This window comes from Delphinus delphis, chromosome 5 (genome assembly GCF_949987515.2).
Source record: "Delphinus delphis chromosome 5, mDelDel1.2, whole genome shotgun sequence".
Classification (NCBI taxonomy): domain Eukaryota; kingdom Metazoa; phylum Chordata; class Mammalia; order Artiodactyla; family Delphinidae; genus Delphinus; species Delphinus delphis.
Genome location: NC_082687.1, coordinates 47880481 through 47898267, shown reverse-complemented (window position 1 = coordinate 47898267; position 17787 = coordinate 47880481).

Below are 17787 nucleotides of genomic sequence, written 5' to 3'. Positions count from 1 at the left end.
ATAGAAGCAATGAGAACGTCTGCGTTCCCTTTACCCTTTGCCCTTCCCCCTTCAATCTCACACACACAAACCACATAGACTCAAGGAAGAATTATCATAGAAGATAATCATAGTCAAAAACATGCAGCATTGCTTTTGTTCTTTTTCTTCCAATTTACACTTAATGGAAGCATCAGAAGGGAAAATTTGGGGAAATGAGGTGTCTCTGAAGTATTCTTTTTAAAATTATACCTGTGGCAACATTCTGAAACGGAACATGTAATCACAGTAAATAGCCAAAGAAAATCTTGCTTTCTATTTATATATAGTTCAAAAAGTACAAAACTAAAAATATATGACTGTAGGTTATATACATATGTGGTAAAATCTATAAAGAAAAGCAAGAAGATGAAAAAGAACACAAAAATCCAGCCAGTGGGTACTTTTAAGGAGAGCATGGCCAGGGATAGGATCAGAAAAGGCACAGAAGACGTGCTGTTCATATTCCATTTCTCAAGCTGGGGTCAAGTATATGGGTGTTCATTTTATTATTATTCTTTATTTCTCATATATGTTATAAATATTATCTTATGTGTAGTTAACATTTAATTTTAATAAAAGAAAATCTAACCTAAGTTTAATTTGAGACTTTTTAAAGTAGCAGTTACAGGGATTGTGGTTTGTCCAGAATAATTATATCATTTGTAAGAGGTATCTGAGAGGCCTTTCTTTACCTTTTGCCTTCTGTGTGGCTGCTAGAACCTGTCCTGATTCTGTGAATAAAGCTGGAATTGAGTTAGACTGTGATGCCATCACCTCCTGCCCAGCAGTCTTATCACCATCCATGGCAGTATGACTGCTATGAAATATGAAAGGCCCCAACTAAACCAGGCACAGCTCCAGGGTCTGTGGAACTGTGCAGTTTCTTTGAACTTAGGAACAAGAAAGCTCAGAGTGCATTCTCTTCTGTAGGCTTCTTGCCAATGTCCCTAGGTGTAAAACAGTCCACAATCCCAGATGCTTCATCAGAGATGAGACTCTGTGCTATGCACTGAATGTTTGTGTCCCCCCCCAAATTTATATGTTGAAACCCTAACCTGCACTGTGATAGTATTTGGAGATGGAGCCTTTGGGGGTAATTAAGGTTAGATGAAATAGATCATGAGGGTAACCTCTAGTGACGGGTGGTTACCCATACACAACTATACTCCAATAAAATGTTTTTAATGAGATGGTATTTCTACTCTCACTCCCTCCTAACTCACTCCCAACCTCAAATAAAAATCAGGTAATTTTGACATATTGGTAAAACCAGTAGGCAGACATCTAAATATTATATGAAATAAGGTGCACGGAATTCCCACTTATAGATTAACTTCGGGAAAATGGTTATATTCACAATATAGATTGTCTAATCCATGAACATCGCTTTTCTCCACATTTTATTTCCTAAGGATTTTCTAGGGATGTTTTAAAATAGCTATGTTAAACTGTTATAGTACGTACTGTTATATTAAAGAGAAATACACTAGTGTAAACGAAATGCTTTGTGGGAAAGATACAAACAAAAATTGGTCTGTGTAAATTGTAAGGGGGAATTGTGCCTGTCTGTGGCTTAGAGAGCATAGGGGTGGTGAAATATAGTCTTGTCTCACCCCCAGAGTGAGGAAATAAAATTTATTTTGGTCTTAAAAGAAACCAAAGACTGATGTCTCTCCTTCCTTGTCTGGCCATGAACACAAATGACCATGATTTGAACCAGACATGTGTAATATACAAATACAAAAGTCCCTTTCTTCTCCACCACAGAGAGAAGTCTCTGAGTATGCCATAGTATTAATCATACATGTAATCATATTCCATGTGTCATGTACATTTCAGGTATCCTTTATCACTTTGTTCTGTTTAATTCTCGCATGTATTTTTCAAGTCACAATTATGTATTCATGTCGGTTTATGCATTTGTGTCTCCCTCTTCCACTAGCCTATTAGCTCATGAAAAAGGGGACTCTAGTTGTTTCATTCATCATACTATACCCAAGACCTGCCCTCTGCCCAGAGCATATATTCAATAAATGTGGGTTGAATGAATGAATGAGTTTTTTGATTGATTATCTATGTCTAAGAACCAATTTATTGTCGACCAGATAAAGAATTTTCTTCATTTGCAGACCTTATAAATTGACGTACATTGTTTCTGCATATCCACATTACTAAATCAGACCCTTTGTTTTTTTAAGGTAGAGATTCTTAATGATGAAACTGTACCAGGAAACACTAGATACCACAGCTTCAGTCAAAATTAATTCTCCTCGCATACCATTTTTTCATAAACAAGATCTAACCAGAAAGTAAAACTTTATACACAGAATGGGTATTCAGTAATTCTTGTTAAACAAGTTAATTAAATTATTATTCAAGTTTAGACACAAAGTCAAAACTGTTGCAAGGGAGTAACAGCAGAGCATAAAGAGAAAGCACTTTGGACTTCTGGTAACTAACTGTATACCGAGTAAAGCGTTATGATTTTAGGAAATGTAGATGAGATAGGATGCATGGGTTGTGTTCTGCCTTGTGAGACATTAATACAAATATAAAATTTTCATCACATTTTCATAACACACACACATACACATATGTGCACACACCTACAAAAGCTCTCCCATTAAAGTTCACATGGTTGTTGCATGTGCATACCAGGGGACAAGATTTTTAGAGATCTTAATTGGTACAACTTGGATTCAAAAGCCTGGGAATGCCAGATTACAAGGGCCTGGTGAGAGGAACTGCAGAGTTCCCCTGAGAACCCCTAAATTCCCACACCCTCTGAGTTATGGAGGTCACCATAGCAACATCTGTGTACACCACTGCTTCAGTGTGGATGGACCACAGCTGCTAAGCCCTACTGGGGATCCATCACACCCTGTCTGGCTGCATATTAAGTCACAGTCTTATTCCAAGATTTCTGAGATTCTCTGAGACCTTGAGCTCATCCCAAGAGAAATAATTAAAGCCACACTGACTTGAGTAGCATATGGGTTAGCAGTATGCCATTAGCTATTTTATGGTTCTAGGATGACAGTCATTTCAGAAGACAGCTGACTGCACCTGAGAGGTGTGGGCCCTCTGAGTGGTTCAGAGAAAAATGCACTCAGCAATGATGTCCCAGACTAAGTTATCTCAGCCAAGGAGGCTGGGCAAAGGCCATGGTGCCAGGTCCCTAACCATGGTTTTTGTTAGGGGTGATAAGTCTTTTCTGATTGCTATGACTTCCATTAAGAAATGCAGACTCTTCCGCAGGTGCTGGGGTAAATGCCTCTGGGATTGTTGAATGTGTTGAACGGGTTGAAAAACCAGTCACCGCTTCCAGTACTATGTTTAGTGTGTACTGCACAATTAATGCCACATCTAAGGGGCCTCTGTTCACATTATGTACACATATTAACATTTGAGAGCATGTAGGCCAATGTAGAGACCCAGCCAATCAACACCCCTCTACATAAACCCACACCAGAAACCATAGTCATGCACACACTTGGGAGAGCTTGTGTTACCGAGTCCAAGCTCGTACTACTCACTGCACAACAGGCCAATAAATTGAGAGACAAGTTGTTGGGGCAAGAAATATCAACCTTATTCAGAAAGCCAGGAGACCGAGAAGATGGTGGACTAGTGTCCCAAAGAACCATCTTGCCCAGGTTTGTATGCTAGTTTCTTTTATAGAACAAAGAAGAGGAGGTGGGGAGGTAAAGTAAAAAGGGATATAAATTGTTGCAAATGTTTCTGGGTTCTAGCCAGACTCCAGAGGGGATGTGTTAATTTCTTCTTTCCTGTGGCAGTTCACATGTGGGCCTGGTCAGGATGTTTCCTGTGAGCTAAACAAAGGTATTTTAGTTTAACACTCAGCCATGGGAGGCAGGTTTCCCAGAGATGGGCCATTATGTATACTTTAAGCTACAGGCAATATCCCTTTAGTATTAACTTGTAACAAAAGCAGTAGAATACAAAGGTTAAAGTAAAAGAAGCAGATCCAATATGGAGTCAGATTTGTTCTTTCCTATTACACTTGCATGTACACATTCATCAGCACACATATATGTGCCCAGCTGTGACCTATCATGAGCTCACGTTGGGTATTCCCTGAAGTCACCTCTCTTGCCCCTCTTGCCCACTACACTCAGACCCCTCATTTCCTACCCAACACCATCCCAACCTGACCTGTAGAGAAGAGGAAGCATGCAAACTGCTGGTGTCTACCAGTGTCTAAGACACATGAGCCATCCAGAGAGTGGGAAAGTGTGCATGAAGCCAGGACTGCAGGATGCTGAGGTTCTAGAGGGCACATATCAACAAGGTCCAAAAAATTAAAGAAATGAACAGAGACCAGGTATTCTAGAGTGTAGCATCAAAAAGGAAATTCTAAAAAATGCTGTTCTAAGCATTTAATTACAAAGTGTCCTTATGAAGAAAGAATGGGAAGGCTTAGTAAGAAAGCCATGTGACTCTGACAGCATGTCAGTGAGCCTGGATTTAAAGAGAGAAGAAATGTGATGGGTGCTCAGGATGGGGGAGAATATGAAACCTGAGCAAGAGCTTGTACCAACAGTGTCAGGAATGCAGGTTGAGGCTGGTAAAAATCAGGAAAGGGAACAAGGAAAGGATGATCCACTGAGGGGTATAAAGGTAAGTTACTTGCCTAAGATGTCATAGACACAGGTGGCAGAGTCAGGATTTGAACCCAGCTCCATGATACACTGCCTCGATACTGCTCTTCACATGCAGGCAGCTGGCAAGGTCTCCTGATGGTGTGATCTCTGCTCTCGCTCAGACTCTCATCCAGATAATTGCAATTTCTCCCAACCCATCTCTGCTCATCTTACTCTATTGGAATTCACTCCACAGGATTCTCCTAGATTAAAGCCATCTTCCTAAAATCTGACCACGTCATTCTTCCTCCAAAACACCTCCAGGACTTTCCTTTCACTCCCGAAATGTCATGCCTGGCTCTCCTTGATTTGACCCCTACAGCCTTGGGAGTCTCATTACCCCTCTCCATGACAGAAGGGAAACACTAATACTGAACATGTAAAAGTTCTTCAAACTCTTCCATGTTTCTTGGCCTTTGTTCACATTGTTCCTGCTGCCAGGAATATCCTGTCCCCCACCTCCCATGACAATGTCCTCCGACCTTAGCAAAAGCTCCACCTCCCACCCCAGGACCCTTCTCCGACTTCCCAGACTCGGCAAGCCCTGCTCTGAGTGCCCGTGGTACCTTGTACTCTCACCACACTTATACTGTATGGAACCTTCCTCCGCTATTTATGAGCCTGTCCCCACCCCAAGATTTTGAGCTCCTTATAGCAGGGGACGTTCCTGACACATTTTTTTTCTCCCCAACATCTATACACTGCCTGCTCCAGATATATCTGCTGAACTCTAAATTACATCAAGTATAAATTCTTCAGATGGCCTATAGGGCTTTCTGTTATCTGGCCATCAAATCCATGCAAGCCTTCTTGCTCTTCCCAGAACACACAAAGCACATTCACACCACAGGGCTTCTGTTCTCTCTGTTCCCTCTGCCTGGAATGCCCTTTCCCCAGAGAGCTGCAGTACTAACTCCCTCTACCCCTTCAAGTTTTTCATAAACTATCTCCTTCTCAGTGAGTCCTGCACTGACCTCTCTGCTTAAAACAGCGACTGGCCACAGCACCCCCATGTCTTCCTCCATCACCTGCTTTTTTATTCTCCATAGCATTATCACAATCTGACATTCTATGCATTCAATCTTTTATTCCATTTATTTTCCACCTTTGCTCAAAATATAAGTCAATGAAGACAGAGACTTAATTTCGTTCACTGATAAGAACAGTGCTTAGCACAAAGTAGGGGTACAATAAATGTTGCCTGGATAAACGAACACATGAGGGAATGAACAACCCCACTCCCCAAGAATTCAAGTTAGAAAAATCTGTCACATAGAACAGGGTGGCCCTGACCAAGGCCTGTCTACAGATGGAGACCCCATTGAGATGTATGCAGAACTTGCCAGGAGGGAGGGGTGAGTCTGGCCTGGTGATCCAGCATCAACGTAAGAACCTAAGGCTTTGTGGGAGAAGCTGATTCCAGCACAGTGTGTGGCTGGACCTAGATACCTCTCCAAATCAGGCTCTCTAACTTTCCTGACAAGCTACTGTAACATAAGGAACGCTGGCCAACTACGTGAGTGTGGACAGAGCCCTATAGAACAAGTATGGGCAAGACCACAGGCTGAACATGCCCTGGGTCAACAAGATCTCGGCCACAGGATGGGTGCCTGCACAAGGGACCATTCAGGACCTGTATTCAACAAAATAGGCACCATGGGGTTGGAACAAAAACAAGGTTTGGCAATTTTCCCTTTCTGCTTGGTCTATGAGAATAGCCCTGGCCTTTTTTAAACTCAGTAAGCCCTCAGGATTCTGGAACAATTTTAAGGGGTGGTAGGCCATGGGGATGGAGAGTCAGAGGATCAAAAGTGAGCTTCCTGATGCCTGGGTGCTCCGGTGATTAATTCGGAAAACAAAAAAGAGATTTGACTCATTATTTCTACAAAGCTGGTGGAACAGACCATACTGGCTAAAGTACTGAGGATTTAATGGAATAATGGTGAATATTACCTGTCCTTTAGACTTTGATTTTTCATTATCAAGCACCTGGCAGCATCCAGCACACTTAAGTGCTCAAAACATGGGTACTAGTGCCATTACTGGACAAGTAGTAAGACAACGAAAAAATTGGTTATATTTGAAAGTCCGTACCGCTAAAAATTAGGTCAGTACAATTTTCTCAGTCACTCCTCAGTGGCAAATTTAAAAGTTGGACATCTTGCATCTAGGCACCGAAGCTATATCACTAGCATTATATAGGGGAAGGTTACATCAGCTTCAAGGAAATTAATATTCGTCACTTAATAACTTTGCCTTGCAAAATAATATAGGCTTTTATTCCAGTGACTTTTTAACTACATTTCTCCCATTTTGATTTCAGTTCCCTCCCCTGTAAAAAGGAAGTAATGCCTACCTCACAAGCGTTTTATGAGGCTCAAATGAGATTATGTTTGTCAGCAACATATATCTGTAAGGCTTTGTCATTACTGTCATTGTCATCCATTCCCTTCTGAGCACACACTCACTTTGTGCTTTGAAAAGATACGCTTTCCACAGTCCATGAAAAATGTGCTTGGAAGCCTGTAAGAGGATAGCTTAAGCCAGACATCTATGCTCCCCTTCTGACTCCTTGGACCCTCTGCCATGTGCAAACTGGAAATGATTTATGTGAATGTTCCATTCGTAAGACACTGGAAAGATTTCATATGAAAGATGCTGTGTGGTGGCATTAGGACATTTTACTTATTCTACTTATTCTTGGAATTCCTGGGAGGCATTACTAAATCTGAATTGATTGTACAAGGCAAATGACCACACTGACAAGGTAACCACCAATATTTCCACAGTATGCTACTCAGATGCATAGTAACAAAATTTGCTATGTATGTAATTCAATAGGATGAATATGAAATCTTTGATGCATAATCAAATAATCTTGGGTTCTCTGAGGCTGGAATTTTTGTGATAGATTCGTATGGGGTTTTTTGTTAGTGTGTTTGCTTTTTGTTTTTTACGAATTCTTCAAGGGTTTCCTTCCTGCTCTTGCCTTCAAGGTAGAGTTGTCAGATTTGACAAACAAAAAATATAGGACACACATGGTTAAATTTGAACTTCAGATAAATAATAAATAATTTTTAAGCTTTTCTGAAGTGTTGATCACTGATTTTTGTTTTAATCCAGAGCAAAAAATTCTCTAAAGTCGTTTTGGTGAAAGAAGAATGACATATTTTAAAGCAGCAAGAAAACTGCATTTTCTACTTAGATTTTTTTCTTAATATAACCTGCAACTAGAAGAAACTGAATGTTTTTAAACATAGGAGTCAGATAATCAGAACTTCACTTTAGGACAAGAGTTCTAGCACGTAGTATGTACAACAGACGTGGATCAGCAAAACCAGTCAAGATCTCGTTGTTCAGGGAAGGAGAGAGGACTGAAACTCAGAGACGGAAGTACAAATAGAAAAGGAGGAAACTGCGTGGGAGACACTGGGGTGACACGTCTACACAGCGAGGTATTAATTAAATGAGGAGGAAAAGAGAAAATTAAATGCCAAACATAATTCTAGAGTTCTAAGTATAGAAGAATAGGTCTCACTCAAGGAAAATAGGGAAATCAAGAGAAAAGGCTGATTTTGAGGACAAAGATTGTAAAATATCTTTAGGACTTGTAGAATTGTAAATGTTCTATTAATTAGAACATTAGAGCTAAGGTATGTCTAGAGCTAAGACATCTAAGTCTATATGGGAATATAGAATGCACTAAAGTAACCTTCCAATAAAAGCAGAAAACAAGCACATGCTCCCATGCGCACACACACACACACACACACACACACACAGCCTCAAACATAACAAAAAAATTATATAATCTTCCTGGCATGACAAGTTCTGATTGTAATTTTACCCATTTAATTACTCTTTCTTCTAAGAAAAGAAAAGCAGTCATTAGTATTATGTAATTTGCTTAATCTAACCACTACTTATCAAGTACTGACAGGTCAGTACTGGTTCACCTACTGGTGATACAGAGATGCACTGCACTGGTTCACCTACTGGTGATACAGAGATGGAGCTCAGCGAGGCTCCTGATACCACGGAAAAGGGCAGGTACACAGGTAGATCGGTAGATAATACGGTAGATCGGTTCATGGGGAGGTGAGCGCTAAGAATGAAAATAGAGCAGGATAAGTATTATAGAATGACTGGGTTTCTGGGTTTCTATCTCAGGGGAGATCAAGGAAGGTCCCTCTGATGAGGTAACATTTGAACAAAGACCTGGATAAAGTGAAGAAATGAAATCTGGTGGAAAAGTAGCCCAGGCGAAGTTGCAGCAGCAGCAGCAAAGTCCCTGAGGCCAACAGGTAGAGAGTTTTATGTGTTACACATCTCCTTCCCTGCCCAGCCATGCCATGGCCTTGCGCAGTTTCTCCCCTCACCAACCTCAGGCTCTGGTGTGTGTAGGGCTTTGGGCCCAACGGTATGGGAGTGGATGTCATAAAATCACATCTGTCCAAAAGTTTTGAGTGTCCTTGTATGGTTTTGCTTGGTCCCCACTGTCCCTGCCATCTGTCATCTGAAGCACATGTTGTGGTGGTCACCGCTTCCAGGATGAAAGACCAGTGGGGCACACCTGACCCCGACCCCAGCCTGAAGCAGAGCTGTCCCAACAGTGCACATAGCCATGAGCAAGAGAAAAGTTTTCATTTTAAGCCACTAAGATCTGGGGAAATGGGGGATTATACAGCATAATTGCAGCAGAAATGTGACTGACGCCATGCAACAGATAGGAACTTGAATGCTGGTGGAATAAGTGAAAGCAAGAACGGCTAGAGCAGAATAGGTGGCAGGGATAATACCTAGACACAAGGTGAGAAAAATGTTAAATTATAGAAGCCCCTTGGGGCCCTCCCTGTCCCTCCCAGGACCTCTTGTTGATACTAACATTCCCTGTTTTCAAAACAAAAATGTTTTTGTCTTGGAGAAGAGGCCACTCCAAAGGGTTCAAGTTTGAAATGTCTTCTAAGTGTGATAGATAGGATTTTAAGGTTTATGTTTTTAAAACATCCTTCTGGAAGCTGTGTGAAGAATAGAATTAAAGGTGACAAGGGTGGAGAGGGTTACCAGGAAGAGATGTTTCGAGTCATCTAGGCAAGAGACAGTGGTGATTAGACCCTGAGTGCAGCAGTGCAGAGGGGAGATGGGATTCTATTTGCCATGTCTTTGAAGGGTGAGCTGGCCAGACTTGCCGTGTTTTGGAGGTGGAGTTGCCTGTCCAGAGACATGGAGGGGGATTCCCTAGAGTTTGGGCCTGAGTAATTCCCTAGAATATACCCAGCACCTGCCATGTGCTCTATGGGAGACAAGAAGCATAAGACATAATTTCCATCTACTGAAACCTTACAAAACAACACATAAATTTTGAATTAAAATAGTCTTTGCTTAAGAACAAAAGAAAATTCGAATCATAATAAATATTGAAGATTTCAAGGAACATGCTGCATAACAAATAGCACTGCTTATATATACAGTACATACACGGATTGTACGCCTGTATTCATACTCTGCACACACACAGGACTTTAACCGTGATTTATAATTAGCTGAAGGAGTACAGGCACTCTGAGTCCTGTATGAATTGCCAGTGACCTTCTAATTTGAATTAGGACGTGTAGTAGCAGGAGCTAACAGGAAAGGACAAGTGGAAAAGAGTTTACAGGGAATTTGCTGATGTATTCAGACAAGCAGGAAGTTAAGCACGGCTTTAAGGTTTTAAGTAAGGCTGCCGGGGAGAAGATGCACTCTAAGGAAAAGAGAGAGAGAGAAGCCAGTTGGTGGAGGGAGGTAAAGTTGGGTTTTAGAAGTGTCATGTTCAAGGTAATGGCAGAGTGTTCTGTGGAAATGAGGAGCAGTGCCTGAGAGAAAAGACTGGAATAATAATAGTAATCACCCGCTAACACTTTCTGAGCACTTACTTGTTGCTTGGCACTGTCTAAGCACTTTACATGTATTATCTTATTTGACCCACATAAAACCCTTAAAAACCAGATTCCAGTGAGGAAACTGGCTGGGAGAGTCACTCAGCTTCCCAGGTAGCAGAACCAGGCTGTGGAGCCAGCCAATCTGGTTCCAGAGCAGATGCTGTGCTGTGGAGGCCAGAGGGAGGGGACAGGTGTAGAGAGCTGTATGAATTAAATATATCCTTGGCATCTCCTTGAGTCACACTCAGACTGGTTTTCATTAGCACTGCTGCAGGATATCTGCTTCAGGTTCATCTTTCCTCCCCATCCAGGCTTTTAAACTCCTGGAGAAACCCCATGGTTTTGTTCCTCCCCTTCACTGATTAGTGCAGTGTTGGATATCTTCATTCTTTCATTCATGCAACAAATTTTCATTGGGCATCAGTGACGGACCAGGCACTGTGCTAGGAGAGGGAGCAGATCCAAAGGACGACCAGGATCTTTACCCTTGAAGAGACACCCCCTAGTAGAAAACAGAGAGATGTGAGCTTGTCATTATAGTGCAGCACGATGACAACTGTAACCCAGGTGAAGTGCTGTGGCCTCCATTAGGTACTCAGAAAAGCAAGAGATGCTTTTGTTCTCTTTGACCAGATACTAGAAGAGTCATTAATTTCTGAGGACTGTCATCATGAATTACCACAGATGGGTGGCTTAAAGCAACAGGAATTCATTCTCTCACATTCAGGAGGCCAGAAGTCTGAAATCAAGGAGACAGCAGGGCCTCCAAAGGCTCTAAGCAGATCCTTCCTTGCTTCTTCCAGCTTCTGGTAGCTTCTGAATTCCCTTGGCTTGTGGTAGCATCACTCCAATCTCTGCCTCCATCTTCACATGGCCTTCTCTGTGTGTCCCCCAAGGAGAGGACGTTTTATAAGGACATCAGTCACTGGATTTAGGGTCCACTCAAAATCCTGGATGGTTTCTTCTCCAGGTTCTTAAGTAATTACATTTGTAAAGACCCTATTTCCAAACAAGTTCACATCCCAGAAAAGACAGTGTCTTCGATAAGTGGTGCTGGGAAAACTGGACAGCTACATGTTAAAGAATGAAATTAGAATACTCCCTAACAGTATACACAAAAATAAACTCAAAATGGATTCGAGACCGAAATGTAAGGCCAGACACTACAAAACTCTTAGAGGAAAACATAGGAAGAACACTCTTTGACATAAATCACAGCAAGATATCTTTTGATCCACCTCTTAGAGTAACGGAAATAAAAACAAAAATAAACAAATGGGACCTAACGAAACTTAAAAGCTTTGGCAAAGCAAAAGAAACTACAAACAAGACGAAAAGACAGCCCTCAGAATGGGAGAAAATATTTGCAAACGAATCAACGGACAAAGGATTAACCTCCAAAATATATAAACAGCTCATGCAGCTCAATATTAAAAAAACAAACAACCCAATCCAAAAACGGGCAGAAGACCTAAATAGACATTTCTCCAAAGAAGACATACAGAGGCCAAGAAGCACGTGAAAAGCTGCTCAACATCACTAATTATTAGAGAAATGCAAATCAAAACTACAGTGAGGCATCACCTCACACCAGTTAGAATGGCCATCATCAGAAAATCCACAAACAACAAATGCTGGAGAGGATGTAGGGAAAGGGAACCCTCTTGCACTGCTGCTGGGAATGTAAATTGATACAGACACTATGGACGTTCCTTAAAAAACTAAAAATAGAACTACCATAGACCCAGCCATCCCACTACTGGGCATATTCCCAGAGAAAACCATAATTCGAAAAGACACATGCACCCCAATGTTCATTGCAGCACTATTTACAATAGCCAAATCATGGAAGCAACCTAAATGCCCATCAACAGATGAATGGATAAAGAAGATGTGGTACATATATATAATGGAATATTACTCAGCCATAAAAAGGAATGAAATTGGGTCATTTGTGGAGACGTGGATGGATCTAGAGACTGTCATACAGAGTGAAGTAAGTTAGAAAGAGCAAAACAAATATCGTATATTAACGCATATATGTGGAACCTAGAAAAATGGTACAGATGAACCGGTTTGCAGGGCAGAGATAGAGACACAGATGTAGAGAACAAACGTATGGACACCAAGTGGGGAAAGTGGCGGGGGTGTGTGTGTGATGAATTGGGAGATTGGGATTGACATGCATACAGTGATGTGTATAAAATGGATAACTAATAAGAACCTGCTGTATAAAAAAATAAATAAAATTTTAAAAAAGGTCACATCCCGAAGTTCCAAGGTTCACATTCAGAGAAAAACGAATAGTCTTTCCAGCCAAAAATACTCTAGCTACAACCCCATTTGAGCTAACCTGGGCAAAAGCGGAAAATCGGGGCTCACACAAGCAGAAAGGGCAGGAGTATGAAGCAGGGTCCCAAACTGCAAGCTTGTTTCTCCCTCTTTGTTACAGATTTTTCTGGTACCCCTATGCCAGCTTCATTCTTTACACCTCTTTGAAAGGCTAGAGACCTATGGACCACTGATAGCATCAGCCCTCATATCCTTATATCTTCATGGTCAGAAAAGAAAGAGGCATGTTGCCCAGCTCCAGAACTGAAAATCCCAGGACACAACCAGTTATGTTGGTTTTTCCCAGAAACAGAGTTCTGTGCTGTATGAATCATGAAAAAAAGAAACAATATGTTCTCCTCGGATTGCCAAAAAGGAACATAAAAGGCTGAGGCCATCCCCAATCTAAATCTAATTGTAAAAATGACTGCCATTCTTCTGATAAAATCGAATGCTTTTTAAAGCACTAATTAAAAGCAAAAGGAATGATTAATTTCACTCATGGGAAAATATAAGAGCGTCATCCACCTTGAAGAGAAGCGTGGAGTAAACCTTTCTTTGGTAACTAAAGATCATCACAAGGGTCCCTATTTTAACTTTCTGTGAATAATACAGGAGTTGGCAAAGTTTTACTGTAACGGGCCAGATAGCAGATATTTTAGGCTTTCAACCAAGGGGCAAAATTAAGTAGATTATGTAGGTACTTATATAATCCTTTAAAATATAATTGTTGGAGATCATAAAAAAAACTTTCTCTGCTCACATATCATACAAAAACAGGTGGCGATCCGAATTTGTTCTTCAGCCTGCAGCTTGCTAATCCCTTGTGCAGGCTTTCAGGCAGAAAACCTTCAGCGTCTACCATTTCAGTTTAATATTGGTTTTCTTTAAACTCATAATCAAATAACCATAGAGGGGGTTAGGATGATAGCAGTCAGCTAGTTTGATTTTTCCATTTACCCATAAGGGAGTGCCCAGAACTACAAAGCAACCTGCTCATGCCTTCAACTCTAGTCTGTAGTGGAACCCGAATGAGAACCCAGTTCTTTAACCTCCTAATCTGGGACCTTTTCCTCTAAACCAAGGTGCCTCTTACAGATTCATTTTTCTCAAATAGCCAACAACAAAGGACTCAAGTTTAAATATTCAAGCATCTCTTCCTAAGCTAGGCCTAATCACATATTTGGTCCCAATTTGAAGATTGATGGGAATGACATGGCCAACTTGAGCAAAGGAGCATGACAGCTATGGGGAGATGGTTTTCCATTTGAGAAGGTCACTTTATCAAGTCCCCAAGGGATCAGGTGCTACAGCCCAGGCCACCAACCTCACAACACCTCCATAAATGGCAACAACAAAAACCATGAACGATGACAATTATTAACATTGTTGAATATTTACTCTAAACCAAGTACTTTTGTTACATTTTAGAAGCATTCCTTCACTGTTTTAAGATTCCAAAGAGGGAGATAAAATCACCTTTGGAGGTGATTTTATCAGGAGACAGACACAGTCTGAACATGGTAATAATGCACATTACACGACCCAATTCGTTTGTCATTACTGAGGCTGGTTTTTAAAGCTCATAATTTATGGCTCTTCCATGCCACTATAAATTAAAACAGGGTGGGTGTCCAATATAGCTCACAGGAATGACATTCCACCCATGAAGCACAAATTCTCCAAGGTGGAAAGCAGCCAGCGTTACATGTTACAACCTTATGTATGATAACTCCGCGTGTTCCTTGGCAGGCCACACACTTAGTTCTCAACACAGACACCTCCGCCCGCCCACCTCCAGTGCGTAATTCACTCTCTTCTGCTGTGAATTTGCACAGCATTGCATCAAGAACCCACACCTGGTACCAGAGAGGCTAACAGTGAGACCACCATGGAAAAGGAAAGCACTGCTAAATAAATTTTGAAAATTGGAGTCTGTTTACTGCCAGATAGCAGGAGAACAGAAAAAGCTAACTTTAAACAATGAATGCAGAAAAGGACAGTTTAAAGTATCTAAAGAAACAAACAAAAGTATTTGAGTGATAATAAGGTAAGCATACAAGGTCCTAAAACTGCCTCTCCAGCCTTATCCTTCAGTCAATCCAAACTATTTTCTATTCTCCTTAGGCCCCTTGCATCCCCGGCCTTTGTTTCTTTCTCCAAGCTCATCTCAGCACCTAGAACTCCCTTGCCCTATCTAACCTCTCAATCACTGGTTCTCAGTTTTTTCTATACAGACACAACTAAGGGCCTCAACCCCCTCCTCGTGGATGACGATGGCCCCCAATAACTGTGTGAAGCAATGGAGGCGTGTCTCCAAAGCATCGTTTGCCATTTGAAAACATTCCTCAGATGAAAGGAAGGGGCATGCAAGCTCCCAGCTAAGAATCATTAGTCTATGTTATTGGTTCTCAGCTTTGGCTGCCCAGTAGTAAAACCTAGAAAGTTAAAAGACATCTGATGTTCAGGCCCAAACCCAGATCAATTGAATCGGAATCTCTGGATGTAGCACCAGAGTACTGCTAGGTTTTAAAAGCTCCACAGGTGATTCTATCAGTTTTGAGAACCACTGGCCTAAATTCGAAATTCTACCATAGCCCTAATACCTCAGCTTTCTTAAATCCTCAAGTGGAACATCGATAAATAGTGCTCTACAATATCTTCCCTGAAGCCCTGGGGTCAGATGTGTTTCACAATTCACAACTGTTTTTGGATACCCTGTGTGTGTGTGTGTGTGAGTGTGTGTGCGTGTGTGTGCGTGTGTGCGTGTGCAGCAGTGTATTAAAATATGCAATGCCCTCAGGTGAGTCTAGGGAAGCACCCCATAATCAAACACATTAACATTCTGCAGTGAAACAAATAAACATCCACAAAGAAACGATAAATAGACAATCTTAGTTGAGGTCAGATTTTGTTCCCAAATGAGTTAAGAAACATTTTTCCATTTGCAGAGCTTTGACATTTTGGAATCCCAGGTAATACATTGTAGACCTGGGTTAATCAAGAAGCTCCCTTTCCCGAAGTGCATACATTAATCACAATGATGAGCAAGGCTCCGATCCCTCCCTTGACAAGCTTGCCACCTAACTGGGGGAATAGGGTAAGAGGCACATAAACTGCCAGTTCTAGTCAGGGCAGCTTTTCTCAAAGCATGCTTAGCACAGTGGCTCTCAATCCTGCCTGCACATAAAAGTCACCCAGGAATTTGTGATTAATGTCGCGGCCATACTTCAGAAAAAATTAAATCAAAATTGGGGGCATAGGGCTTCCCTGGTGGCGCAGTGGTTGAGAGTCCGCCTGCCGATGCGGGGGACACGGGTTCATGCCCCGGTCCGGGAGGATCCCACATGCCGCGGAGCGGCTGGGCCCGTGAGCCATGGCCGCTGAGCCTGCGCGTCCGGAGCCTGTGCTACGCAACGGGAGAGGCCACAACAGTGAGAGGCCCGCGTACTGCAAAAAAAAAAAAAAAAAAAAAAAAAAAAAAAAAAAATTGGGGGCATATACCTATTTTAAGTGTGAATAGTAAGTTTAAAAATAATCACGAAGAAAAAAACACATTAGAAGAAAGTAACTTGGTTTTCTGTTGCTGAATGTAAGTAAAAGTGATTTTGAAACGTACTCTTTGCGGTTTGGACAGTTGGGAAAAGACCCAGGGTGCAGGGGGAGGCTGTGGAGAGATGCAGAGCAGTGATGAGTCTTCGAGTCTTGATTCAAAAGGAGTAATTTGACTTTGCTAAGAAAAGGAAAAAAAAAAGACTTGATGTGCTCTTCTTTCAAGCAGAGCTTCTCAGGCTGGGGAAGACAACAGGCAGATAAAGAGTTTGGAAGACGCTTCTCAGCTTCTTCTCACCCTCTGTCTCCAGCCCCCATCCCAACTCCAAGTGAAAACAACTTCTCCAAATCTTCTGCTTTCATGTGATTCATTGTACAGTAGTCTGTGACATATCATCAATTTTTTGAGCTGTAATTTAAGTCTTTTGTTATAAATTAGGTTTTTACATGTTTGTGCCTATCTCCCTAACCAGATTACAAGCTAGAAAACAGAGGTTATTTCTTATAATTTCTTACATTTTCTCACAATAGCTATTAGTATGCCTTACATAATTTAGATTTTCAATCATTTGTATTTTGCACCCAAACCTTGGACCTCCACTGAGGCTGACAGAACTGGAAACAATATAAATCAAAGTAAGAAATATATGAATGATGTTTTTTCCTGGTGTAAAATTACGAATGTTCACCCTTGACCTAAAAACGTCCTATAAATCACTAAGAAAAGAGGGAATAACAGGTAGATGGATGAGTTTTTTAATCCTTACTCTGAGTCTACGTGACCTATGTTATTCAGTGGTTGCAAAAGTAACTGCCTTACTCAAGCAAGAGAGGGGAAACTTTAAGTTATTAACAGAAAACCTTAATTAGACTAGTTGCTAACAAAAAGGGGAATGATCACTGTCAGGTCAGCAAAGACATCTGAGAAATAGAAGTCTAGCTTGATATCAATAAAATGACACTTCAGGAGAGATGGCATAAGCAGTCTGAGCCTCCATTCTTTTTTCTAAATCACATGGAAGCACCTGGCACAGTGAGACACATGTTGGGTGTGATCCGTGATGTCTAGGTACATGCACAGAAAAAATCTAGGTCATGGCGCAGCCTTGGCAACAGCGGGTATCTCTGGAGGAAAGTCTAGGATGGGTGTCAAGGAATTGCTCAGGGCTCAATCACAGAAGCAGACAACTAGAAAAAAAAAAAAGAAAGAAAAAACATACATAAAGTTATATATGAATATTCTTCATATATAATATTATGTATGTATATTCTCCATATATATATAATTATGTGCATAT